Here is a 20,744-nt window from a genome sequence, read left to right as displayed (position 1 = left end):
ATGTAAATTTAACATGGAGAAAAATCGTGGGAACATATAGGGTCTATGGGAATTAACATGGCCAAAAACCTATGGGACTGTATAGGGTCTATGTATAGTTTACATGGTCAAAAACCCTTGGGACTGTATAGGGTCTATGTAAAATTGAAACAGGGAGGGTCTCTATTTTTTTTTAAAAATAAAATAAAAAATAAAATAAAAAAAGGGGTAGGCAATTCAAAGACTATCTCTTTTCGAGAAATATGGCTGGCCCTGAAAAGGGCCTTTGGGTTTTTTTCTTCTTCTTTTTAACTTCTTAACTTCTTCCACCATCCTCTTATTTTGTCCATCATTCCTTTCTTCTTTTTCTTTTCTGTTTCCGGCAGCCAGTCCGGGTGGCCCATGGCCCTGAACTTCTCTTGGATTTTCATCCAGTTTGTGTTCAGTTTTTCAAATTCATCCCTTTTTTTTCTATTTTCTTCTTCTTTTCTTTCTTTATACCATCTCTCTTTAATCTTCTTGACTTCTACCTCCATCACTTTTCTCATCAACTCCTCTCCTTTCCTCAGTCTTTCCTGGCCTCTCTCCACATAAGAGCACTCTGTCCCATGTGACATTTTTTCAAGAAAGCACCTGACTTTGCTTGCATTGTCAAGTGCTTCCTTTAGGCTTCCCACTCTGACATAGGTGGGATTTATCATACCTCTCAATCTTTTTTCCTCCTCTTCAATCATTCCTGCTATCACTTCTTTGGCTATGTTTAGACATTTAGCGTAGTCCAGGTACTCTGCTATCTTCCATTCTTTTTCCAGTCTCTCCACTACATAGATACCATCTATTATCCAGTTGTATATATGTACCAAATTGTTGAACAAGTCACTTGCAACCACCATCTTCGTTTTTATTATTCCGTAGAATGGTTCGAACGACGAACGTGGTGGGTTATTAAAGTGAAAGCGCGGACGTGATGGAAAACATCCCCTAAAAAACATAAAATGGATCTTACCTAGATCATGACCCAACAACGCGCGAACGTGAAGGAAAACATCCCCACTTTTCTCATTTCATATAATATAACCCAAACTATACTCTCCACATACGCTAAGAAACAATAAAGAAACCCATAATCTACTATTCACACAAACTTACTTTATTAGTTACTAACACACAATCACATACACTTCCACTATTAATAAAGAGTTAGTGTTTATTTTCACACTACTCTACCTACACACATTGGCAAATCGATCGTTATTTCTTTTCTAGAGTATTGGGTAGCCCTGAAAAGGGCTGTTTTGTTTGGAACTTCATGGACACCTGGTTAATGGTGGCACCTTCCAGGCCTGGCGCCACATACACATCTTATCCCCCAGTTACTTTTTACCTTTTGGGGGGAGAGAGCAGAGGCAGGATATGTCGCTTCAGAATCCCAATTTTCGCTCTCTGGGATTTTGAAATTTCTTCTCTCCTTTTCCTCCTCCTCTTCTTTGTTTCTTCTTTCCTCTTTATATCTTCTTTCTTCTTCTTCTTTATATCTTCTCTCCTCCTCTTCTTTGTTTCTTCTTTCCTCCTCTCTTATCCTTCCCTCCTCGACAATGGCTTCCGCGGCCAGTTCATTTAATATGCGCCTGGCATATTCCAGATGCACATGAAGCTCCAACAGTTTCTCAAGTCTCGTGTTCATTTTTTGGTGTTGATCAATCAACAAGGGTAGCTGGACTGCCGAACGAGTTTCAATTTATACTGAAAGCGCGGACGTGAAGGAAAACATCCCTAATAACATAAAATTCATCTTACCTATATCGTGACTGAAATCAACAACAACGCGCGGACCTAAAAGAAACACTCACTCACTTTTTTATGCTACCCATCACTATTTTAAAATTTTTTATAAATCACTTCAATAGACTATCCACATACTCAAAGCAATTCAATCTAACTCCAAATATATACCTCAAACACTAAGAAAAGATATCATTTTAATCTACTATCCACACCAACTTACTTGAGCTCTTACAAACACAAACACACCAACACATACACTTTCACTATCAATAAAGAGTTAGTGTTTATTTTCACACTACTCTACCTACTCACATTGGCAAATTAATAGTTATTTCTTTTCTAGAGTATTGGGTAGCCCTGAAAAGGGCTGTTTTTTTGTTTTGCTATGGCATTCTTTTTTAGTTTCTAAGAATGCGATGTCCTCTGAGGATAGACTTTCTGGCGATAGGTCTGCTTCTTCGGAAAGAGAAGAAGAACTCTTTGGTGTCGATACGACAATCGACAAAGCCTCTGTCAGCTTCAGGTTGCTGCTGCTGTTGCTGTTGTTGCTGCTGTTGCTGCTGTCTCTGAAGTCTGTACTTCTCCGTCCATTCTTCTTTTTCCCTGTTCACTTCTTCTCTGAAGAGCTCTTCTATCAGGTCTTCAGTGATTTTTAACATTCTCACATTCTCTATTTCTTCTGGCTTCGGTATCAGACTGTGTCTGACCCTATGCAAATTCACGTAGGCTTCGTTGAGCTTAGCTAGTTTGGAACACATCTTCTTAGGAGGATGAGTCGACAATGGATGGTTAGACTGGAAACAACCCCGGTTCTTATAGTGAAAGCGCGGACGTGAAGGAAAACATCCCCACACGGTTTTCGATTCGCAACGTTCAGTGATTGTCATGAGAGGGATAGTAAGAAATGAAAGAGCATCAATTCAACCTTCTTATAGCTAAACAAAAGACAAAAGCATTTTTTCAAAACACAACATTTTTTATTCAAAAATCACTTAACACTAAACAACAACTCTAACATTTTTTAACAATAATCCAACACTATAACATCAAACCATTTTTTTCAAATCACTAACATTTTTTCTCAATGGACAATCTACTTTAAACAAGGCTGACAACGTTGTGAATGAAATTGTGATTTCCACTGTTGGAAATCATTAGGCCATTGATGGACACTACGTTTCCTAGCTTGAGACAAAAGATAAGCATAATGGTCACAAAACCATCGATCTACTTTCACATCGTTTCTAGCAGAAGAACGAGGATCAAAATGAGTCACTAAATGTTCTAAGGAATAGCCCAGGCTGCGATGATGCAGAAAATACACACAGTACTGTCCACACACCAAGGAATCTGTGCCTTGTAATTTCACGTTATTGAATCGGGTGGTTTGAGCATTTCTTCTCATAAAGTCGATGATATCGTCTTCCAAAGGGGGCAATCCGTACGAATCGAAATATTCCACACATCCTTCTTGAGGAAAGTAGACGGCTACCCAGTGGGTTCCTGGGAGATGACTTTCGTCCGTGTTGATCACGTAAGCTTGATGGTCTTTAGGTTTGCGATGAGGGAGTTCATCTTTAGCACAGACGACAGGATTCCAAGAAGCCGTATACGAACTGTGGTTCAAAAGGTAATAAAGTTCCCAGGTATCCATTGTTTTTGTGTTTTTTCTTCACAGGTAATAATAAGTCGTCAATTCGATCCTGACTTTTTGCTTGAAAATGTCTGACGAATAAACGGTTATTCGTTCTGTTTCCTCACTCTGATTCAGGAGAGCTTCGATACGATGGATCTCTTGAGTGGTTAATGGTGGACAAGAATGTTCACGCAAGTCTTTATACCACTGGTGCAACACGTCTTTGTTCGAGATGAGACTCCAAGCTTCGTCCAGATACTCGTCCAATTTTTCTTCTTGACTCAACATCAGGCATTTATCGTGTTGAATTTGACTGGGATGATCGTTTTGACATCCATAACAATTTTTCTTGATCAATTCCGTCATTTTGTCGACCAAGTGTTTGGCAAAACAGGAGACTAAATGGGCTTCTTGTTCTGGCCATCTTGACTTCATCATGATCACTTCTTCCACAGTCTCCTCACATTTCATGTCCAAAGTTTCTCCACTAGGTAAAGAGGGATAACAGTCTTCCATGGTTTCTAGTAATCTAGAATGACTTCTCTCAAACTGTTGATTTCTATGGTATTGTCGAATTCTGCATACAGAATGACGTTCACCGTTTCATCAGGGATTCGGTTTGCAAATTGAATTTCCACACGAATCTGGCCAGATTTTATAGGGTGGAAATGTCCCTCGTCGCTGCCTTGGTCTGGAGTGAAATCGAAAACCCACAAAGCATAGCCTCCTGCATAATCGTCGTACGTAATGCCGTGACTGGTGTTGGTCCCTAACTGTCCCGTGGCTTCGTACAGGGACAAGTACGATCTCAAGTAATTGTTCTGGGTAAAGTTAGGCTCGAAAGGTCGGGTACACAAGGTCTTGCCATCGCGACTGACTTCGATTTTGGACACGCCAAAGTGATGAAAGTTAAAAGGATTTTTACCTAAATCTCCGTTGAAGGCTGTATTCTCGACGATACCAATGATCAAACGTTTGGGTAACTGTCCTTGGAACAAATGATCTTCGATCATTGATCGCTGTCCCTTGGGAATGGTGAACGTTTTCACTTCCACGCGTCGTATGGGATACTTGGCGGTCGTTCTGCTCAATGTTTGACTGATGTCGTTACCCACTTTAGGTAACACTTCTACGCGTCGTACGTAGAGCCTGGCTTCCTCGATGACAGTTTTGCAAGCAGTTTTACCTATCAAATGGAAAGCAGTACTGCTACGATTCAGTCTCAGGCGGACATTCACCCCGTTTAGCAAATATTTCTCTTGTAACCACATGTCCAAATGCAAACGATCCATCAGTTCTAAACTTTTGTCGACTCCCATGATTCTCTTTCTTCGTTCTGTAAATCCCTCATTGTATGGTTTATCTTTATCCTTTGTAATAATTTCGAATTCTTCAAACTGGCCTGCTTCGTCAGCTTCCCATAGCACACAGGCATTGAGATGAGTGTTCTTGGCATCTATTCCGTACGTCAAGAGATTTTCCAGGTACGCTCGATAAGGGTAAGTATCCATGCTGCTGCTGACCAGTTTGTTGTTCAAGTACAAGTCCACTCCGCTAAACAAGGAATGCATGAAATTGTTGACGGGAGCTATTACCTCATCGCCATCTAGGGTCGAATTGTCCTCATCGACAACTTTGACTTTCAAGTACAAGTAACTGCTATTCAGATCGATGTAATCTTCGGGCTGTCCTTTGATTTCAAACTCGATGGGAGCTGAGGCTGTCAATGAGGAGACGGGGTGAAATTCCACCCATTGGGATTCTTGCATCGTCATCATGGTAGGGGGCATGGCAAACAGATCCAGTTCCGTCTTGGAACAAGCGCAAGATTCTCGGTGCATCATTTTTTTTTGTCTCTTTTCTCAATAATCGAAAACGTCTAAGTCTCGAACGGTTCTTCTTTTCTTGGCCTTTCTAGCTTGAAGTCTGGTGAAAGGGTGTTTTCTTCTTCGTCTCTTTCTGCCTTGTCCTTGCTGAATGCTTGACTCGGTAGCGTGCAGGGCATTTATAGGTGTGTCTCGTCGGCCTAAAATGTCTTTGCCCGTTTGCAGCAAGACATTTTTGCCTGCCCTCATGAAGGCTTCTTTAGGGTTTTGTTTGTCGATGATGACATTTTGGAGAAATTCTTTGCCTTGCGTCAGTGCCGCATCTTTCAAGGCGTGCAATCCGCGTGTCACCATCGGTTTCAACACCGGGGCCACCGAACGAAAGGCCGATTTTAACATGTCTCCTAAACCGTGTCCTCGCTGCTGAGCCACCCCTCGGTACACTGGATACATGACTTACGAGTCGTGAGAGAACCGTTTTCGAAAATGGAGTTTCACCGTGACTTTTCCTTTGGTGAATGGAATATTTTGTCCCAAATCTCCTTTTATAGTAATGTTGACCGTGTCCAAATACGACTTGCTGACCGGCAAATAGTGAGGATGGACAAATTCGCGGTGGACGTGGTAAGTGTTTCCACCTTCCTCGTCAACGTTCGTGGTAGAATCCACTTTGAAAGGAATGACACGCAGTAATGGCACAGAGGTGTGTCCCACCACGTTATACTCCACCACATCGGAGTACACGAACATTAAATTCATTCCTTGGTTCAGTTCTACCGGTTTTCCAAAAGCTTTGTAAAAATCCATATTACTGTTGATCTTGGGGCTCCAATTGTTTGTGACCATTGTTGAATGTCCACCCAAAATTTCAAACAAAATACCATTGAACCTGAAGGACAATGTGTCCGTATCTGGAAATTTCATCAGTAAGCGACGAGCCACTTTATGGTACTCCAGGGTGACACTTTTTTTGGCTTTGTTCAGGGCTTTGCCAAAGGCGAACTCGAACCTGTCCACAATAGTGTCCACCAAATGTTGACCACTAAAATAAAACCCTGCTGGAATTTTCACGGTGTAGATACTGAAGGTTGGTTTGCTGGCTGGTCTTGTGATCCCTGAAAACCCGATGTCAGTCATGGCTTCTTGTAATTGTTGGTTCAGGATTTCCACCTCAAAAAAGTTTTGTTTTTCGGTGATGTTTTGGATTTGTGTAGGGTGAATCATTTCTACTAAAGCCACTTCCCAATGGGCTTCGTGATCTAAGGGGATGGCTTGAGGTAATTTGGCCGTGTAACAGCACAACGTGTTGTGGGGAAACACCTCCATGGAACTGTCACTGGGTAAAGTTAAGTAAAATTGGTTTTGGTGACTCATAATTCCAGAGTTCTGTGGCTGTCCGAGGGGATATTACTGGACGTCAGAGGTGTGTCTCCGCCCAAAATGGGGTTCTGGTTGTGGTTGTTGGAGTGGTGACTGGCACTGGCACTGGACACAACGTTCCCGTTCGAGGAGAATTTCAGGGAGGGATTGGGAAGCAGGTAACCGATGCAACTGCTCAATAAAATGGTCCACAATTGTTTGTCTCCTTGTTGCAAACTCAAATTGGCGATGGCTGCCCCGATGACACAATACACCACGAAGATTTGGCAGAAAAAGACGATTTGCGTTTTAGGCACACGTTCTCCACACCACACCCACAAGGGTTGTTTTTGTAAATCTTGCACAGAAGAACTAGGTGAAGGAGGAGTGGTCGACGTAGCTGCGTCTGCTGTGTGAAAGGGCATGATGGTCACTTCTTTTTATAGTCGATGACTTGCGAAGCGTCGATCCAAGAATCGAAACTGGGTGGATATCCTTTCCAACGTACTTTGACTTCTTTGACACGTCGTTTGCCCACTTTACGGGTTCTGCGTTCGAGAATGCTTTCGATGTCGTACACGTCGTCTTCTTTTTTGGTGACACGTTGTAACTCGGGCAAATAAAACGTTCCTTTGAGCACTTCTCCGTTCATGTCTTCCAATTTATAGACGGCAGGATGACGGCCATGCACTCGTCCAGTGACGCGAAACAATTCGGTCGTCCAGTTAGGTAAGTAACCTTTGTCGAAAGTGCGTTTGGTTTTGCCAATGCGCACCCAATCTCCTACGGTCAACTCTCCACTTTTCTTGGGGACAGCCCTCGTCGGGGACGTACCGAACAGACGCTCGAACACCAGCACTTCGTTGTCGGGAGTCACGTCTTGCGGGGCACGTCCGATGCTTCGATGGTAAGATTGGTTGTACGCTTGCACCAGATGCGGTAAGATGTCGATGTACTTCAGAGTGTGGTGATGCGTAAAATATTTCCACATGCGTTCTTTCAAAGTGCGTTGAAAACGTTCCACGATGCTGGCTTTGGTTTCGGGATTCTCGGTGGTAAAAAAATGAATGTCACGTTTCTTTAATTCTTTTTGGAAAGCTTGGTTCAGAAATTCGGTGCCTTTGTCCGTTTGCCATCGAAGAGGGTGACGACCGCTTTGTTTCAACACCCGTTGCAGGGCTCGCACTAACTCGCTGCTCGATTTGGAAGTCAAGGGCACGACCCAAGCAAATTTGGAAAAGACGTCGATGACACAGAACAAATATTTGTAGCCACGATTGTAGCTGGCCAAATGAGAGACATCGGCTAAATCGGCTTGCCATTGATGATCGATGCCTTCCACTTGGGTGCGACTTCTGGCAAACTTGCGTCGAATGGGTTTGTGCAAAGTGTAGGTAGCTTGTTCTTGTAACCATCGTTGCACTTGAGGTAAACGGAGACTTTTCAGTCGCGTTTTGGCAGCACGATACAATTTTTGAACTCCTGCGTAACCTGCAGGATGCGAGGGATCGTAGTAAATGCTAGCTAAGACTTTTTCCATTTTTTTTGCTGTGTTAATAAGTCACCCACTCTTCGGTGATGCTACTTTGGGTGGGTCGAAAGGGTGGTTTGGAAACGGATTTACGTGTCCGATGGGCTACGGGAGTAGAAGTAGAAGGTAGTGGTGGTGGTGGAGGTGGCAATGGAATGGCTTTGGTTTTCTTTTCTTTTTTCGCTTCTGGTTTCCCTTCTTTCTTTTTCACTTCTGTCGAAGGAGGCGTGGACATCATCTTTTTAACCCAAGCTTTCATTTCTTCTCGTTGGGGTGTGGGGGACGGAGTCAACAAGGATGCTGCAATCTTACTCGAAATGGGAGCTGCTGACGGTGTTTGAAACACTTCGCGCATCTCTTCTTCCTCAGGTCTTTGTGGGGTAGCATCTCTGGTGACCCATGGGGATGGTAGTGGTGGTAATGATGATGATGGTGCTGGACTTTTCATCAAGGTCTTAAAATCTTTTAGAGTGGGTAAAGCTGTTTCGTCTAAAGCTTTCTGGTGAAAGAGTTGCAGTCTTTGCAAGAGTTGACCGTACTTTTGCGATTTTTCTGTTTCGGACAAATCTTGGCGATCCATCAAGGATTGCAATTCGTGTTGTAACTGGGACATCTCGCTCAAATGGGGATTGGGAGGTAAATGCGGGGTGCGTTGTTCTTGCCACCGATGGTATTCCATCCATCGTTTGTAAGGCACTAAAGCTAGTTTTCGTCCTTCCATGGGGTTGTCAGGGGTCGATTCTGAGATCTTGGAACTTCCGAGGCCTTTTTATCTTGCTCCCATCAGTCCTCCCAACATGGTTCCCAAGACTCCTTTCAGTATGGGGCCTAACAAGAGAGGTAAAATACCTCCACGTTGGACCAACATCTTCTTTTTTTGACGAATGGGAATTTTCTTTTGAACCATTTGGCGAAGAACGTGACGATGTTTGCCTAAGCATTGTTTCTGGTGTTTGGACAAAGGGATCGTGCCTTTCAAAACGTTCAAACAACATTCGCACACGGTATCGATGACCTCTTTGGAGGCCGTTTGAATGAGTTTTTTTCGTAGGGGTGAAGAAGCTTTGGACAGGACAGATAACAGGTCCCCATGTTTAGCTAAACGTGGTGGCAGTCCTTTCCTTTTCTTTCCTTGGGGTTTTCTGGAGGGTGACATTTTTTGCTTGTGGGTTCCGGGACATTCACCGAACAGACACTAACGTCGATGACTTAACGCACACCCTTTTATCTTTTTTTTTGGGACTATCGCTTTGTCATAAAGGTGACAATGTTTTTCCCAAAATCGCCAAGGAATCCTCCCCTTTGTTGACGCCTCTTTTTCTTGGAACGACTGTGTCTTTTCTTAGGGTAATGTCGATGCTTGGCTAAGCGCTTTGTCGGATGACGCGTCTGCCTTTGTCTCTTTCTTTTGTGGCTTCTTGGAGGTGACATCTTTTTTACAAGTTCACTGATACCCCGACTTGGTCACAGGCTCTTTTTATACTGGAACGCGTCGCCACTGATTGTCTTTACGTTTTATCAGTTTGAGGACAGGCATGACACGTCGTGCAGGGGTACGCAACGGACTAAATCGAGCCAGTTCTTGCTTGGACAAATCCAGTAAACTTTGTAACATGCCCGATCTTTCTTGGACTTTGATTTTGGGAGAAGGTACTTTGTGAGCAGCAGCCACTGCCACTAAATTGGAGGGTCCTGCCACTGGGGAAGTTCTTTTGGGGGTCATCAACGGAGATGTTCTTGGTGTGATCAACGTCTCCAAGTACTCTTCAGTTCTGGGTGTCATCAACGGAGAAGTGGATGAACGTGAGGATGCCGGAGACGCAGTCACTACCGTGGCAGGTCGTGGTTTGCGAGTGTAAGGTTGCGTCCTGGCCGAAGTGCCTCTCTTGCGACTAGTTTTCTTCTGTGGACTTTTCTTTTTCTGGGGACTTTTTCTCTGTTTCTTTTTCTGGGGGCTTCTTTTCTTTTTCCGGGGTGGTGTCTGGTAAGAGGAGGGTCCTGCCACTGGAGAAGTTATTCTTCTTGGGGACCTGGTCTTCTTCTTTTTCTTCTTGGGGCTTCGTTGGACTTTTGTCTTGGGGATAACTTTGGGGGCATTAGGATCCCATCTTAAGAGTGAGCGAATGATGACCCCTCCTAGAGTACCGCTCCCTCCAGGTTTCAAAATGATTTGTTTTTTGGTTTGAGTGTCGATGCGGGGATCGGCCAATTGGACCAAAGCGACTTTGTTTCGATCGAAAAAGCGTTGGGTTTGATGAGGAATCTGAATGATTCCTTGGAGTAATTGACGTGCCGTCACCGTGAACCATCGTAAGACTTCTTTGAGACTAGCTTCTAAGACACGGGCTCGTGTTTGTGGATTTTTTTCTCGACTGATGCCATACAAGGCACGAATCAATTTGACGGGAAGATGCGACTGAAGGGACGTCATGTTCACACTGTGTGAGACCGACGAAAAAGGGTCTGAGGTTTTTATAGATTTTTTGATGGGGAGTGAAATGAAGTCGAGGACGGAGACGTGTACAGGACAGGCCCTCCGTCTTGGCACCAGTGGTGAAACAAGTGGGTACGAAATCGCAAATCCTCGGGGGTCGTAGGTTTCAAATCGACGAGTAAATAGGCGTGTGGCGTTTGAGTGGCATCGTCGTACGCCTGAGTCAGCCAAGGCGTTCCTAACTGTTTGGCTAAGACTTGCACTTGCGATTTATCTCGAGGGCTTTTAAACAAGACCACGTAATGCGCATTGAGACTGATGGTGCGATGGGCTTTACTTTGTTGAAACAAATTTTGGGTGATGTAAATGACACTGGCATTACGGTGATGCCCTTTGCGCGTGAACCACAATTTAATTTCTTCTTCGTCTTCTCCTAACATGTCGTCGAAAATGACCAAATGGGTTAGACGGGAGTCAGAGACGATGCCGTCGTCTTCTTTAGGAATGCCTTCCACAAACACGATGGAATCACCTTGACTTTCTCGCAAGAGGCTGTACGCCGATTGCCACTCTTTGTAACACCACACGATCCGTTGAGGGGGCCGATCGATCAAATGATGTTTATGTTCGATCAAACGTTTGACGAATTCGGTTTTGCCTGAACCACTAGGTCCAGCAATGAGCATGTTAAAGGGATGGCGAAGATACAAAGCCTCCCAACTGGCACGATCTAAGTGTTCGTCGATGACTTTGACAGTGGAGGAAGAGGGAGCAGAGACAGTAGAGGTAGCCATGGTGTCAGAAATGTCACTTGTGACACGAAAACGAACAAGACAAGAGTTTATATACTTTTTCAGAACACGTTTATTGAATGTTTTTTTTATCAAACATGAATACGAAAGACAAAAATACATAAAAGCCAAAGGCTTAAGTACAAGGATAAAAGGCACATGATAACGATGAACGTGGAATAAACACAAGTGTCTGTACAACAATCACATCTTTTGGGTAATGTTCTAACCAGTTCAACAGGGGGTAAGGTCACACAAGTGTCCTCCCGAAAGGGTCTTTCAGGTCTGTCCACGACAGTCCTGTCCTGGGTGACGGGTTCTTCTGGCACCGTCACTAACACGGGTTGAAAAGTAACTTTTTTCCTTGAACAACTCTCGTGCATACTGGTCCACTTCTTGGGTCCAAGCCTCAAAATCCCATTCTTTCCAGGCACGGACATCTGTCCAATGGGGATGTAAGTCACAAGCTACACACACATCGTCATACACGTCTTGGGTAGCTAAAAGTTGACGAATCTTTTTTTCCCGTAGAGGTCGAGAAGTATCCAGATGAAAACGCAAGGCTTTGAGCAAAAGGAGTTTTTCGTGACCATTTAAGGCCATGGAGGTGGTAAGTACTGATCGTAAAGAGTCCACAAAGAATCGGCTGGTAAACGAAATCCCAAAAAACAAGTCACTAAGACACACACCACTTGTCGTCCCAAATTGAATGGATACAGTTCTTGTAATAATCGATGGTAATGATCCACGGTTTGAATATGGTCATTGAGTTCCTTCCACGGAATCTGTTGGATGACATGTGACATAAGTCGTGGCATGACAGCCTGTTTTTATAGTCTCTTTGTTTCGGAAACAATACACGTACTTTCTAGCCAGAGATCTTCGTTCTCCAGTAGGGAATCTAAATCTTGCATACTGTAACCGAAACTTCAGAGTTCGTTTAGAAGTTTCCTCTTCCTCTAAGTAGATTCCACGTAAAATATGTTGATAATCCTTTAACTTGTCTTCCTCAATGTATTGCTGTAGGTGAATCTCGAAGTAACCAAAATAATGAACATTTCGATCATTCACTAACTCAAAGTGTTGAACAAGGTCTGACCACTGAAACAATTTCTGACGAATCAGTTCTCTTATACCATTCAGGTACCAGTGGTTAAAGATCTGGTGACGTAACGGATGCAATTGTTCTTTACGTTTGACTTGTATTTTCACCAGCTCTCGGTAAATGCGTTCTCTCAACTCCACAGGCAAAGCACGAATGTTCTCTTGCAAAGTATCCATGAATAGGTCATACTAAATCCTCTTTGGTCTGACACAAGAAATGTACTCTTTGCACAAACATGGTTTCACTTCAGTGTCGAATTTAAATCGTTGAGTCACTAATCTACACATTACAATTCGTTCAGAAGTTTCCTCTTTCACTAAGTTGACATTGTGTTCAAGATGTTGGTAATTCGTTAACTCTTCCTCTGGAATTCGATGCAGTACGTTTACAATGATGTAGGTAGAATCGTCCATACCAAACCAATCCTTTTTAAAACTAGAGGATCGTTGATCAATGTCTGTCCGATGGAACACTTTCAATTGAATCAATCCTTGTATAGCCTTCAGGTACCAGTGGTTCAAACACCGGTGACGTAACGGATGCAATTGTTCTTTACGTTTCACTTGTATTTTGACCAGCTCTCGGTAAATGCGTTCTCTCAACTCCACAGGCAAAGCACGAATGTTCTCTTGTAAAGTATCCATGAACAGATTATTATGGTAAGAAGTTACTTCAATGTCTCGGTCCCACTAAGGGTAAGTAATGACAATTCGGTGACCATCGAGCATGTTCTACGTAGGCCGAATCTTGCGGTTCCCAGTGGTGAAGTGTCACATCGCAACTGAAGCACCTGACTTTATCTCCTTCGCCCAAGTAGAAAAATCCGGCTCTGGCTAATTCTTCGGGGGTCGGTCCTCCCAGATACTTTGGCCATTTTCCTTTGAACGATTGAAGACGATTTTCAAAGTCGCAGTATTCCGACAAACGCACAGGAAACGAATATTCGTTTTTCACAGGTTCGTTTCGATGAGGGTTGAGTGACATGGGTAGGAGTTTGCTCAAGGCTGGATGACATCCGTAGGGGGGTAGACGTGAAGGTGAACATTCCCCTTTAAAACGAAACCCAGTAAAATGTCCAAGAGGACGAGCGGCATCACTTTCGCATCCGACAGGTTTGACACGCACAGCATCACTTTCCATGATAGGGGTAGGGGTACTAAAGTTCCCATGATGCTTTACGGCATCGCTCAGGTCACAACGTACAGCATCGTATCCATCGCAAGGCTCACAATCGCACTCGTCTGCAAACTCCGTTACGCAATTACAATGGTAACCACATGGACAATCGCAGTCTCCTTCCGGACATTTTCCGTCGCAATGCCTGGGTCTTATCCATCCAGTATTAGTCACACTAGAGGAAGATACAACTTTTTACAATCCCCAAACTGGAACGATGTCTCTTTCAAAGTATTCATCTTGTTTGCTCGGTCTTGGTAGTCACAATGAACTATCGATCTTGCCTAGGGTTCCTTTTTATATACAGACCAATACCGACGTGACCGTACGGTAAGGTGAAATGATTGGGAAGTCGAACTCGCTTCTGGTACACGATTTGATAAACTTTTTCCAAAGGTCGACTGACGATGTGGTGAGTGGGTAAACGTACAATCTTGTTCGGTTGATAGGTGGTCACTTTAAAGTTTCCATCCTCTCCCGATTGCAAGGCTTCTTTCAATACCCCAAAGTTGACCACTCGACTGGTACGATAATTCAGAGTCAGTCCTTTCACTTTGCACGTCGTGTGCACTTCTCCTTGTTTGTCCCGGTATTCGTAGCCGTAATTTTTGGGACCGCCACTGACGAAACTTAGAATCTTGTCGTCGGGATGCTCGTCTGTCCAGGCTCCTAAACGGTCTCCTTCGATGTCAGGGTGATGTTGAATCGGGTGATGGATGTAAATGCAACTGTCCGTGTCAAAGTACAGGACGCGTTCTTCTAACAGTTCTAAAGCTTCGTACAATTTTAAGCGAGCATGGGCTGTCACGTAAGCCGCAATGATGACATTTCCAAAGGGGTCGTCTTGTACAAAGTTCAGATCTTCTTCGTAATTGACTAAGATCAAATCCTCGCGAACGACGTCCACGTGTTTCATGAATTTGGTTTTGTCGTGAATCATCTGAAAGTAGCGGGAAGGTTCTGTCAAATATTCCGTCTTGGGTAAACACGGGCGTTGTGCCATTTTACCCCACAAGCAATTTAACATCACTTTGGCAAACGATCGCCTGCCTTCGTTTTTCTCGATGTGGTCTAAAGTGATGCCTTCTTGTTCGTAGTATTTCTCTTTGAATTGTATTTGGTCTTCGGGAGTGTGACACCAGGAAGGATAGCCACTGGCTTCTTGCTTCAGTTTCAAAAAGGCATCCACGTAGTCTGCGAAAATGCCTTTCTGAGTGGGGTCACCCTTGTGGTATTGTTGTGTCTTGGGAAAGTGGCAAATTTCGTACACTTCTAACAGTTGGTATCCCATGTCCATAGCTTTGAACAATTCTACGCTGACCCAGGTTCCCGTCAAGGCCCGTTCTTCCTGGCTGTGATGACAAGGCTGGTCTTGGTTGCACGTTTCGGCACAAGTACGGCACAAGGGAAACATCAGTTTGCCTTGACAATGGTGAGGTAAGACGGGATGGTATAGGTTCGTGGGAGGCAAAACTTTACACTTGATCAAGCCTTCGTATTGTCGAATGTTGACCAGGTCGATGTGTTCCGTGAACAATTGCGGGTGCCCTACAGGAAAGCGACAATATTTGCACACGTAGGGATACAGCGAACACACGTCCAAGTATTTGATTTCTTCTCCGTTCTCTTCGTCGGCTTGGTACAGCAAACAGGTGGCATTGGTCCTTCCTCCGTACAAACTATCCCTCGGGTTCAGCGGGTCCATGAACTGGTAACTTTCCACGAGGCGTTTAAACTCGGGATCGGTTTTCATACGGTGATCGTACTCGTGTTCCCACATTTCCACCACTTGGTATCCTTGCTGTTCTAACTTTAGGCGTCGCTGACAAGTGTCCTGGTACAAGTCTTCCATGGTTCGTTGCAAAAACTGATTTTTAGTGCCACGGTCAGGATAACAAACGGGACATCCGTGAAATAAGCAACCGTTAAACTCGTACACGATCTTGGGGTTTTCTAAGTCCCAGCCATCGACCGAATACGTTCCGATGGTCTTTTCGCCCCCTCCGTTGCGGGCATGCTGAATCCACTTGTCTTCCTTGTCGCACAAGGAATGTAACCAACGTAGGGCTTTGACCGAGTATTGACGCTTGACATAGTGGGTCGATTGAGGACTGATGACAGCCACGGTGTTTTCAAGCATGAATCGTTGGCGGTACACTAAGGAACACGCTTTGGCAATGGTGCAAGCTTCTTTCAAAGGATCGACCCCTCCGTGTTCCATGAACAGTTCTCGAAATTTTCCACAGCAACGCCGTAAAATGTCCACGTCGGAACGACAATACTTTAGCATTTCTTCCTGAAAGTCGAAGGGGTCAGAGGCATGAGCCTGGTACCAAGCGTAGAAAGCTTCTCGTTGTTCGGTACGCATGTTGTCGGGGTCGTAATAGTGAGCCTCAGGCAAATGGGGTAGAACGGCATGTTGATTGGCTTCCGTATTGAAAAAGTGTGGAAAGTACCCTTTAGCCATTTCTGTCATTCCAAACGTTTTAGGCATTCGACTCAAAGGCATGGCCAAATAGCTCATCGAATCTTTAAACTGTACTTGTCCCACTTGCATGAAAATGATTTTGGCTCCGTTCAAAGTCACTTTAGGACGTTCGGTGCCATGTTCCGTATAGTATCTGAGAAGAAACTGTCCATCGTATCCGGAGAAATTGTGAGCCATCACCGTGGCATGACGATGACAATCTCCGTAACGTTCGATGTCCTCTTGGCTCCACGTCTTGTCGATGGGGTCTAAGACCCATTTGGCAAAATCGTCTAGCGTCTTTGGTCCTCGAAAGATTTTTTCACGCCCTCCAGGAATCTTGCTGCAGTGAGGGCAATAACTGAAGATAGGTTCTTGAATACACTTCTCGCACGCTCGATGAGCCACGCAGAAATTAGGAATGTGAATGCCAGTCTCTTGCATGCATTCGAAATCGAAAAAGATGAAATTGCCTTTCTTCTTCTTCTTGTGACCGTCATCTTCCTCTGGTGGGGGTTGGTATTTTTGCATGTAACATTGATGTTTCAAGTCCACGATGTGGTGACAAATGTGACATTTTTTCTTTCCTGAACATACGTGTGCCTTGGCACTATTGGTACGTATGCCTTGTCCACACGTAGGGCACAATCTCAGGAGTTGACAAGCGCATTTCTTCTGTGAACCTTGCGTTTTCAGATGTTGTTGGTAACAGGTAGGGCTGACAAACGTGCGCAGACAAGTTGAACAAGGCACTGGTTCTTCGCTCAGACAGGGTGAAGAGGCCAAACATCCTGAGCATTTCGATCCACAATGCTTGTGTTGCTCTCGATTATTATAACCATGGTCACATTTCTCACAGTAATAACCGTATCCCAGGAATCCGGTGATACTGGTAATGGTATCGAAATGGTCATCGTGATGATAAACGTGAATGTATTTTCCGTCCTTAAAATCTTGCCCTCGAAACAACAGAGACCCGCGCACTTCTTGAGGGTACACTTTCAAGGTGTATCGTGGAGCTAGGGCATCTTGCAATTTTTGCATCTCAGGAATGCCACAGGGTGTGTCTTTGGACATGCCAGCTTGTCGTAACAGGAGTTCTGCTTCACTTCGTTGTTTGGCTCGGTCCGATTGTCGAATGTTCTCCCAGTCTCTTTTCCATTCTACCGTGTCGTTCTTGTTGGCATAGGTTCGTCCCACCACGATGGCACGGGCTAAACACATCTGGTCATGAGGATTGTGAATTTGGACAAGGCTACGCTTAATGCTGCGAAGGTCGTTCACCAATAACATCTTTTTGCGTCCGGTCCCTTGAGGAGGAGAGACGTGGGTCATGTCCAATGTGGCTTTTCCATCGGTGATGTCAAACTGGTCATTAGATTGTTGCACGTGTTGAATCTTGTCCATGACTTTGGAAGCGGTCAATTCTGCAGGGGTGCTAAACTCGATCCAAACAGGGGATTTCAAACCGTCGTGTTGTATGGAAAGTCTCAAGCGATCGTCTTCTTTGGGTTGACATTGTCGCTTGAGTGCAGTGAGCAGAGAATCCCACACTCCGGTGATGAACCCTTCTGCTTTCTCTAACGGTACTTCGGACTTGAAATCTTTAAACTTCACCGTGTATTTGTAAGCCGTGGTTCTAAATTTTCTAGAGGAGCGCTTTTCCGTCTCTCGAATGGAATAGTATTTTTCAGGGTTGACTAAGGGTGGTAAACTTGGTTTAGAGGTTTCAAATTCTGGTTCACTCATGTCCTCTTCAAAATCACTGGCATGAATTTGTGCCAAGATTTCAGCCCTGGTTCGAGGCAATAGATCACGTTTCTGCCTCTTACTTTCTTCTTTCTTCTCGAATGAATGGGATCGTTTCATCTTGAAAGCAAAAAGTCAAATGACTCAAGTTCAAACACCATAAACTACTTTATAGTCATAGCAGACCAGCGTATATAAAAGGGTGTGTGTCTTGTCCTTTCACTATTCATTTCACTCTCAAGCCGAGCACAACGATGGAAGAGACTAACCAGATGGAACGTTTCGTCAGAGCTTTGCGAGGGGTCATTAGAAAATTCTCTTCAGACCAGCCTACGGACTACTCTCCTTCCTTTCGAGATAAAAGTCAAGATACTTGCTATATCTGTCAGAAGAAAGGGCATTGGTCTTCAGAGTGTCCAGACCGTCAAAAAACAGGAGCTAAAAAAGACAAAAGTAAAGATACCTGTTATTATTGTAAAGAAAAAGGACATTGGTCTCCAGATTGCCCAAAAAAGAAACAAGAGGAGTCAGAAGAAAAGAAGGATTCTTCAGAAGAAGAGAGGAATTCTTCAGAGGAAGAGAGGGATTCTTCTGAGGAAGAAAGAAGACAGGTGAAGAAAAAGAAACAGGAGAAAAAAAGAAGAAGGGAAGAAAGCGAGGAGGAAGAAGAGGAAAAGAGTGTGACAGTGAAGAAATTCAAAAAACAGAGAGACTAAACAAGGAGAAAAGAAGAAATCAAATGAACTTTTTATTAAAGTGTTGTGATGTGAATTGTGAATTGGATTGTAAAAAATGGAGAAAAGAATAAATGAATGATATAAGGTAAGAGTCTTTGAGTTATGATTTTAAAATAAGAAGCTACACTCACGCACTCATACACAGACACGTACTATAAGGGTAAAATGGGTGGGTTATTTTTTTTTGAGTTATTGGCAAATTGAAATTGTATTTCTTTTCGAGATATGTGGGTGGCCCTGAAAAGGGCCTTTTTTTACGATGTAGGGGTGAGTTTAAGCAATCAACTTTAACTGCCTTATGCCTTTGCCACGGCCAAGGCCTACTTCTGGACTGCGTAATGTTGATGATGATGATAATGATTGGGTTGAAATCACTAAGGGTGGTACGGTAGGCTTAGTCACAGGGTTGACGTGTTTAGCTCGGGAAGGTCGTATTCTCTTCGGTCGTGATAAAGAAGTCTGATACATTTGTTTCAGACTTCTTAACTCCGCTAAAATATCCAACAGTACCGTGACCGTTTGATTTTCACCCTCTTGTTTCTTTGCTGCTACTTCTTCTTGCTGTTGTTTTTTTCTTACCTCTTCTTCTTGTTGCTGTTGCTGTAAGAGAAAAGTCTGTTCCGCTTCCTTTTGTCGTTGCATAAATTTCTCCAATTCTTCTTTCTGTCTCTGTCTAAAATTCTCCACTTGCGGTAATGAAGAAGGTAACGAAGGTTCCGGAACAAATTCTTGCGAGGAGAGAAAATCGACAAAATCCCAATTCACCTCTTCTGAAAGTAAGTCCGGGTTCCCTTGGGCGGTCTCCGCTGCTGGTGCACCCCATTGGATCGTTTTCTGAGTTTCCGTCATGTTGAATCACTGTCGCATAGATTGACTGCACACAAGCGCTAGCAGATCTATATTGACTACGTGACGTCACAGACTGCTCTCTTCGGATTGGATGCGGGCTGACTGAATTCTGTAACGCGTGTTCGGATTGGTGAATGAACTCAATCCGTTTCAATCCTACCTGTCCCTATAAATAAGCGCAGTTCAGTGCATTGATTCACCTATTGTAGGAGCCTCAACATGTGGACCGACGTTGAATCTTCAACCCTTGTGTCAACAATGATGTTCAGGACGGACATGCTCATGTATGTCCGATCCAAGTGGACCGTTGTCCACAGGACCAGCAGCAGCCTGTGGATAAGAAGAGTCTATATAGAGAGACAAGGTTGCCTCAAGAGGACTCTGATGTATGGCCCTGCTGTAAGACGAAGTTTGAGGACAAGAAGATGTCGCAAATGCCCTTTATGTTAAGGGCATATTAACATAAACCAAAGGCCCTTTTCAGGGCCAGCCATATTTCTCGAAAAGAGATAGTCTTTGAATTGCCTACCCCTTTTTTTATTTTATTTTTTTTATTTTTTTAAAAAAAAAATAGAGACCCTCCCTGTTTCAATTTTACATAGACCCTATACAGTCCCAAGGGTTTTTGACCATGTAAACTATACATAGACCCTATACAGTCCCATAGGTTTTTGGCCATGTTAATTCCCATAGACCCTATATGTTCCCACGATTTTTCTCCATGTTAAATTTACATAGACCCTATATGTTCCCAAGGGTATTTGTAATGATAAGTCCCATTGACCCTATAAGATCCCCATATACTACTAATGTATTTCTCTATATTAGGATTCACAGTCGGATTAAGGTTATGAGTGCCTAAGGTTAGTAGGAAGGAGGGTCACTTAGCTGTTACTTCAGTAGGGAGGGACAAAAAGAGGGCATACGTCTATGAATAAAAAATTAGCCTATGTGTTAATGCAGTCTGCTTGGATGAGTTCCTTGTGGTACCTGCTTTGAAACTTTGAGTTACTATTGATGTTGAGCAGTTTTATTGGCAAGTAACCAATATAAAATAATTTACGAAATAATTTTGTAAGTATTGGAGTAATAATATGGCTAGTTTAAAAACAAATCAATCGATTAAGTATCTATTTTACATATTTTTTTCGTTTTTCCAGGTTTGATAGTGCGATTCTCACCTCTTCCTCTGATATATTGGATATATTTAACTTCGTATGTTGGATTGAAAAGAACAGAATAACATGAATACCTGGCTGAAAAGGTGGGTGGCTAGTATGTACATTTGGCACAGGGCGCTTGAGTAACGACCAAACGTGC

At 43.6% G+C, this 20,744-nt stretch overlaps 1 protein-coding gene across 1 annotated transcript in view; it reads right to left on the bottom strand.

The window, feature by feature from the left end:
- The window catches only part of LOC149794251 (uncharacterized), a 90,891-nt gene that overhangs the window by 68,412 nt on the left and 1,735 nt on the right, over positions 1-20,744 (bottom strand). The gene's annotated exons all lie outside the window — the stretch shown is intronic.

The sequence above is a fragment of the Sinohyriopsis cumingii genome, chromosome 8 (genome assembly GCF_028554795.1).
Source record: "Sinohyriopsis cumingii isolate HCF-2022 chromosome 8, ASM2855479v2, whole genome shotgun sequence".
Classification (NCBI taxonomy): Eukaryota; Metazoa; Mollusca; class Bivalvia; order Unionida; family Unionidae; genus Sinohyriopsis; species Sinohyriopsis cumingii.
Note: the sequence above shows the minus strand (reverse complement) of the source record. Positions and strands in the feature narration are given on the sequence as shown.